The sequence below is a fragment of the Dendropsophus ebraccatus genome, unplaced genomic scaffold, assembly GCF_027789765.1.
Source record: "Dendropsophus ebraccatus isolate aDenEbr1 unplaced genomic scaffold, aDenEbr1.pat pat_scaffold_1746_ctg1, whole genome shotgun sequence".
Taxonomy (NCBI): domain Eukaryota; kingdom Metazoa; phylum Chordata; class Amphibia; order Anura; family Hylidae; genus Dendropsophus; species Dendropsophus ebraccatus.
In genome coordinates, this window is record NW_027209174.1 from 1 (window position 1) to 8,001 (window position 8,001).

Genomic DNA, 8,001 nt, shown 5'->3' on the forward strand with positions numbered 1-8,001 from the left:
CCCGGGCCGGTCCCCCAGGACACTTAAGGCCGCAGAGGCCGGATATTAATTTGGTCCGCCCGCTCTTTAAGGCTCCCGGAAGTAGCGGCCGCTGACACTGCTGGACGGTCTCTCTCCCTACACTTCTCTCACTTCATTGTTGGTGCAGGCAGCCTGCTCCCCATCAGGGAGTGAAGAGAAGTGCATGCCCATGAAGGAGGGAGAGGAGGCCGCTCCCCGGCCGGGAGAGGAGCCGCCCACTGTGCTGACAGGTATCTGGGGAGGGGGTCTGGGGGGGTTACTGGATAGTACTGGGGTCGTAAGCTTGAAGACACCAACACTATACAGTAGCCTAGGGGGCTGGAGCAGAGGACACTCACCTTCCTGTCCGGTCAGCAGCTGCACTGCAGTGTGATTAGCCCGGGCCTGCTCCTCTCTGCTCTGGTCAGCCTGATTAGAAGAGGCCAAGAACAGAAGAGAAGCATGGACCTGCTAGTGAGGATATTGGGAGTAGGGTGGGCATTGTGCTTTGTTCTGTACACATGTGACTCTCCAGTTCTTGCATGACACAACTCCCATTATACCCTGTGACAGGACATGATGAGAGTTGTAGTTTGGTAACAGCTGAGGAGCCACATGTTAGGAAAGCAATCATTTAGGGGTACAGTTTATTTAGTAGTGACTCCAACTGGACTCCTCCTCAGTGCAAAACTACTCCCATCACGCCCTGGTGGCAGGAGATAATAGGGATGGTAGTTTAGGAACAGCAGGAGGGTCACATGTGGGAGAACACTTCACTAAATAAACTGTACCCCTAAATAATTGCTTCCTAACAGTAGCTCCTCAGCTGTTACCAAACTACAACTCCCACCATGCCCTGCTGGCCAGATATAATGGGGGTTCTAGTTTAGGAACAACAGGAGAGTCACATATTGGAAACACCACACTAAATAAACATACCATAAATCATGTTCAACCAGTGGTCATCAGTGTACTTAACACAACCAGTCATACATCCTCACTTCTTTTATACTAAACTACCCCCCCCCCCATGCCTTGGGCCACCAGGGTACAACTGGGAGGTGTAGTTTTGGCATGGTTAGGGAAACAATAATTTAGCGAGGGGCGGGCAGTTTAATTAGTATAGTGTTCCCAACATGTGACCATCCAGCCGCTACAAGAATAGAACTCCATCATGTCCTGCTGACTAATGGAGGTTGTAGTTTAGGAACGCTGAGGGGCCACTGGTTGGAAAACGAAAACAATGATTAGGGGGGACAGTGGTACAGTTACATTAGAGGGACAGTGGTACAGTACATTAGAGAGGACATTGGTACAGGTCATTAGAGGCGGGCAGTGGCACAGTACATTAGAGAGGAAAGTGGTACAGTACATTAGAGAGGACAGTGGTGTACAGTACATTAGAGGGGTCAGTGGTACAGTACATTAGAGAGGACAGTGGTGACAGTACATTAGAGAGGACAGTGGTACAGGACATTAGAGGGGCATTAGTACGTACATTAGAGAGGACAGTGGTACAGTACATTAGAGGAGGACAGTGCCACAGTACATTAGAGAGGCAGGCTGGTACAGTACATTAGAGAGGATATGGTGGTACAGTACATTAGAGAGGACAGTGGTACGGTACATTAGAGAGCAACAGTGGTACGGTACATTAGAGGCGACATTGGTACAGTACATTAGAGAGGACAGGGTACAGTAATTAGAGGGGGCAGTGTACAGATACATTAGAGAGACAGTGCGTACAGTAAATAGAGGGGACAGTGGTACAGTACATAGAGAGGACATTGGTACAGTACATTAGAGAGGACATTGGTACAGCTACATTAAGAGGAGCAGTGGTACAGTACATTAGAGGGGACAGTGGTACAGTACATTAGAGGGGACAGTGGTACAGTACATTAGAGAGGACATTGGTACAGTACATTAGAGAGCACATGGTCCAGTACATAGAGGGGGCAGTGGCACAGTACATTAGAGAGGACATTGGTACAGTACATTAGAGAGGACAGTAGTACAGTACATTAGAGAGGACAGGGGCCAGTACATTAGAGGGGACAGTGGTGCAGTCCATTAGAGAGGACAGTGGTACCAGTACAGAGAGAGGACAGTGGTACAGGACATTAGAGGGACAGTGGTACAGTACATTAGAGATGACAGTGTTACAGTACATTAGAGGGGTAAGTGGTACAGTACATTAGAGAGGACATGGTACAGTACATTAGGGAAGGACAGTGGTACAGTCATTAGAGGGTACAGTGGTACAGTACATTAGAGGGTCAGTGGTACAGTACATTAGAGAGGACAGTGTACAGCCACACTAGAGGACAGTGTACAGTACATTAGAGAGAGAATTGGCTACACGTACATTAGAGAGGACAGTGTACAGTACATTAGAGAGAAGACAGTGGTACAGTACAATTAGAGAGGACAGTGGTACAGTACATTAGATAGGACAGTGGTACAGTGCATTAGAGAGGACAGTGGTACAGTGCATTAGAGAGGACAGTGGTACAGACATTAGAGGCGGACAGTGGTACAGACATAGAGGAGGCAGTGGTACAGTACATTAGAGGACAGTGGTACAGTACATTAGAGGAGGACAGTGGTACAGTACATTAGAGAGGACAGTGGTACAGTACATTAGAGGGGGACAGTGGCTACAGTACATTAGAGAGGATAGTGGTACAGAACATTAGAAAGGACAGTGGTACAGACGTTAGAGGGGACATTGGTACAGTACATAGAGAGGCAGTGGTACAGTTATTAGAGAGGACAGTGGTGATAGTACAATAGAGGGGACAGTGGTACAGTACATTAGAGAGCGACATTGGTACAGTACATTAGGGACATTGGTGCAGTCACATTAGAGGACAGTGGTACAGTACATTAGGAGGGACAGTGGACAGTACATTAGAGGGACATGTGTACAGACTTAGAGAGGCTAGTGGTACAGTACATTAGAGGGGACAGTGGTACAGTAACATTAGAGAGGATAGTGTACAGTACATTAGAGAGGACAGTGGTACAGTACATTAGAGAGGTAGTGGGTACAGTACATTAGAGAGGACAGGTACAGTACATTAGAGGGGCAGTGGTACAGTACATTAGAGAGGATAGTGGTACAGTACATATTTAGAAAGGACAGTGGTACAGTACATTAGAGGGGCAGTGGTACAGTACATTAGAGAGGACAGTGGTACAGTAATTAGAGAGGACAGTGTATAGTACAATAGAGGGGACAGTGGTACAGCTACATTAGAGAGGACATGGCTACAGTACATTAGAGGACATGGTGCAGTACATTAGAGGACAGTGGTACCGTACATTAGGGAGGACAGTGGTACAGTACATTAGAGGGGACAGTGGTTACAGTACATTAGAGGGATAGTGGTACAGTAAGTAGAGGGGACAGTGTACAGTACATTAGAGAGGATAGTGGTTACAGACATTAGAGAGGACAGTGTACAGTACATTAGAGAGGAATAGTGGATACAGACATAGAGGGACAGTGGTACAGTACATTAGAGATGCAGTGGTACAGTACATTTAGAGAGGACAGTGGTACCGTACATTAGACGGGGACATTGGTACAGTACATTAGAGGGGGCAGTGGTACAGTACATTAGAGGACATCGCGCGTACAGTACATTAGAGGACAGTTGGTACAGTACATAGGGAGGACAGTGGTACAGTACATTAGAGGGGACAGTGGTACAGTAACTAGAGAGGATAGTGGTAAAAGTACATTAGAGAGGACAGGTGGCTACAGTACATAGAGGGGACAGTGGTACAGTACATAGGGGGACAGTGGTACCGTACATTAGAGGGGACAGTGGTACAGTACATTAGAGGACAGTGGTACAGTACATTAGAGGACAGTGGTACAGTACATTAGATAGGACAGGGTACAGTACATTAGATAGGACAGTGGATACAGTACATTAGAGAGGGCAGTGGTACAGTGACATTATGAGAGGGCAGAGGCACAGTACATTAGAGGTGGACAGTGGTACAGTACATTAGAGAGGACAGTGGTAACAGTAAATTAGAGAGGACAGGTACAGTACATTAGAGAGGACACGGTACAGGACATTAGAGAGGACAGCGGTACAGTACATCTTAGAGAGGAACAGCGGTACAGTACATTAGAGAGGACAGTGGAACAGACATTAGAGGGGACAGTGGAACAGACATTGGAGGGCATAGGTATATAGTTTATTAAGTAAGCAGTGGCAAACTACATTGTGGGCACAGTATAACACGGGGCAGTGGCACTATTAATATAAAAACAGTTAATAAGAGGCACAGTTTATCAAGGGGGCGGTGGTACAGTTCCATTAGGACAAAGGGGTACATTGCATTTAGCACAAAGGGGGGGCTAACTGCAGATGGAAGCACAAAGTGAGGGCAAAAGGGAGGGCACAACTACAGAGGGCAACTAGAGGGAGCACAATCTACAGAGTGGGCACAAAGAGGGGGTCTCATTACAGATGAGGGCACAAAGAAGGGGTCTTACTACAGATGAGGAACAATGATGGATCCTAACTACAGATACAGGCATAAAGAAGGGAATCTAAATATAGAAAGAATTCACAGAAAAGGGAAACAACTACAGATTGGTCTTCAAAGAAGTCTCTTCTACTGTTTAAGGGCACTATGATAGAGAGTTTGTATAGAGGTGGAAAGGTGCTGTAAAAGTAATCCTGAAGATGTTTGTCTGGCAGATCGATGCTGTGATGATTGGGTGGAAGAAGTCTCATGATGGAAAGAAAGGAAACCTGAACCGACTCTGATCAGAGAAGACGTACACCTGTGGTAAACTGGATGTGTCTGCACTGTACTTACACCTCTATTTGTTTGGGGGAATTGGCCCCTGTGTGGTGTAGTGTAGTACCAGTATAGTAGTAATGCTTGTGGAGTGAGCGTTTATAAAGGAACCATTTATAATGTAGTTACTGTGTGATTATAGTATGTGGTCATGGTGTGGGGGTATTATTGGTCCTATTTAAGTAGTATTATTGGTTTATATAGTATACAGGGTTGGTCAGTAATAGTATGATGTCCATGTACCATAACAGGACAATTCCAATCCAGCTGAAGAGTGAACTCTGGCCTTATATAAAAATCCTGGGCCAGGGGAAATAAAAAGACTACACTACTAAACCCCGTGCCCACTGACAGCACAGGACACAGTCTCCACCGCTGCTGTTATCCTGTTCATCCGTCCTGCATTGTAAGTTCGGCTGACAAGAGTACCCACTGCCCCAGAGTGACGCTGACACTGCAGACACCAGAGCTGACAGGAACCGGTCTGTGAGCAGAGACGCTGCTACTGCGGGGGAACAGACACAGGTAAATAGGATTCTTTATTAGTTCCCCTCACCCCATGCCTGACTTGGATGTTTAGGTTCCGCAACAGTACACTTTAAGTATATGTGCCATGACGTTGTCACGCACTACTGCAGGCCACTGCTGTGTGCTGACCCAGACAAAGTTGCCAGCCAGCCCTGCCGCTGACACTGACACAGACACCGCTGACACTGAAACCACTGACACAGCAACCGCTGACACTGACACACGCACTGACACAGACACCACGTGACACTGACACACTGACACTGACACAGACACCGCTGACACAGACACCGCTGACACTGACACCGCTGACACTGACACACTCCACTGACACAGACACCGCATGACACACTCACTACTGACACAGACACCGTGACACTGACCACCACTCCATCCACTGACACAGCACGCTGACACTGGGACACACTGCACTGACACAGACACCGCTGACACTGACACACTCCACTACTGACACAGACACCGCTGACACAGACTTACACACACACATATGTACTCACCCACACAGCAGTTACAGCTCTGTCCTCCCCTCTTCTCCTCAGGCCTTTCCAAGTGAGGGGATGGACAGGGTACGTAGATTCACTTGGATTTAGACGCTACCATCTCTTCACAGTAAATTTGAGGACCTTGGGTCATGGGTGACATGGACTATCCATGTGTGACCTCTTTCTCCCCCCCTCTGTGTGCTTCCCCTGCGTGTGCCTGCCCAGCAGTGTCTCAGGAGCTCGGAGGAGGGGAGTGTGAGGTGCTGGGCCCCTTGCAGGTGGGGGGTGGCTGCTCCATGGTTAGTCAGTCTCAGGACAAAGGTCCTGAATGGCTAACCAGGGACATTGCAGGGCAGAGCAGGTCACAGGGCCCCTGATGCGGTGGGCCCCATAGCAGTCGCAGCCAATCCTGTCAAAAGGTGCTCTCGAGTACAAAGAACATCAAACATGCAACCCTCTCCTGCTGTTGTAAAACTACAATTCCCATCATGCTTGGAGAAGCAAGGCTTTGGCTTTGGTGTCCAGGCATGATGGGAATTGTAGTGCTGTAACAGCTGGAGGGTTGCATGCTTGACACCCCTGACCTAGACCATCAATGTCTGCTCAGCTGTTTATCAGAGCCATGGCCTTGGTATATAGACACTTAATAGGGCGAGAAGCAGTTAGCGCCACTCATTGTGTAGTGGTAGATCCATATTACTGTAGCTCAGCTCCCATTATAGTGAATGAGAGGTACGCTGTAGCAACCGGTGCCACCACTACACAATGGACAGAGCCATTTGCTTCCAGTGCCGTTCACAGTGCATGTGCCAGAGTAAAAAGGCATGGTGACAGCCAATCAGACATTGATGGCCCATCCTGAAAAAAAACTTAAGAAGATAAGAAATCTCTGTTTGTGACCCCCGCTTATCTAGCGTCAGCCATCAATGATAACTGTTGCTAGTTGGAATATCCATGTAGATCACAGTATTGATAAATCTGCCCAGAAGACTTCTATAATCAAAGGTATAGTAGTATTAATATTAGGCTGGGTTTACACATGGTAACCCACTGGGTCACAGAACGGCCGGTGTGAGTGAAGAACATCCTGGCTGGTACTGCAGTACTGGCCAGATGAACTTCACGTATGATGAATAGGGATGTGGCGGGATGCGATGTGTGCCCGCATCCCAATTCATAGCACACACATTGGAAATTGCAGCCGGAGCCACACTTCCATTGTGTGAACTGACAGTTATGTGCAGCCACTACTCAATGAATAGCAGACGCACAAAACTGAAATGTGAGTTTTCTGTGCGGCCGCTTGCAATGCTTGCAATCTGGCCAGGATTCCATTGACTGCAGTGCAACATAAATTTTCTATTAATCAAAGCCGTTGTTGCAAATCGGCAACAACGGCCATGATATAAAAAAAATTTTACGTTGTGTGAACTTATCCTTATACTGTAAGAGCTTCTAATATCTAAATACAATAGAACAGGTCAGATTGGCCAGAACATTACATCAGGATAATCTGTATTCTATAGCAAGAACATTGAACAAAGCTGGCGACAAGTCTCCTTTTAAGCTTCCATTTCCCAGTATTATGTTCAAAGAATTTAACGCATAGCAAACAGAAGTATAAATATAAATATAATGGGTCCATTGTAAAAATTCCCTTTAAGGAGAGTCAGCATCAGAGTATAGCAGAAAAATGTATTGACTATAAGTAATAACGCTATGGTTTGGTGGCTCTGATGTGGATATCTAGATTAGGTCTATGGAAGCTATCGCCACTTCTCTCCATCTTCTTCATGTGTCTGCAGATAGATGTTATAATGGCCGCCAGTGATGCAAAAGATAGAAGAAAACCCAAAGAAGACAAACCCATAAAAGCTTCATATAAGCAAACGCATCTTGGTGCAATGACGGATGCATTTTTAAGGGAGGAATTGAAGGCCATGTTTGACCGTTTGTCTCCGATACATCCCAAGAGAAAGTAAGACTCAACAAGAAGGAGATGAGAATGGATGGAAGAAGAAGCCCTATCACCATCTTGGGGAATCTTCTCTGGACATACACGTAGAGTTGGTGTTTTAGGTTCGCAATTCTGAAGCAAAAATTTACAGAGAGCCAAGTAGAAATCCAGATGTTACACGAC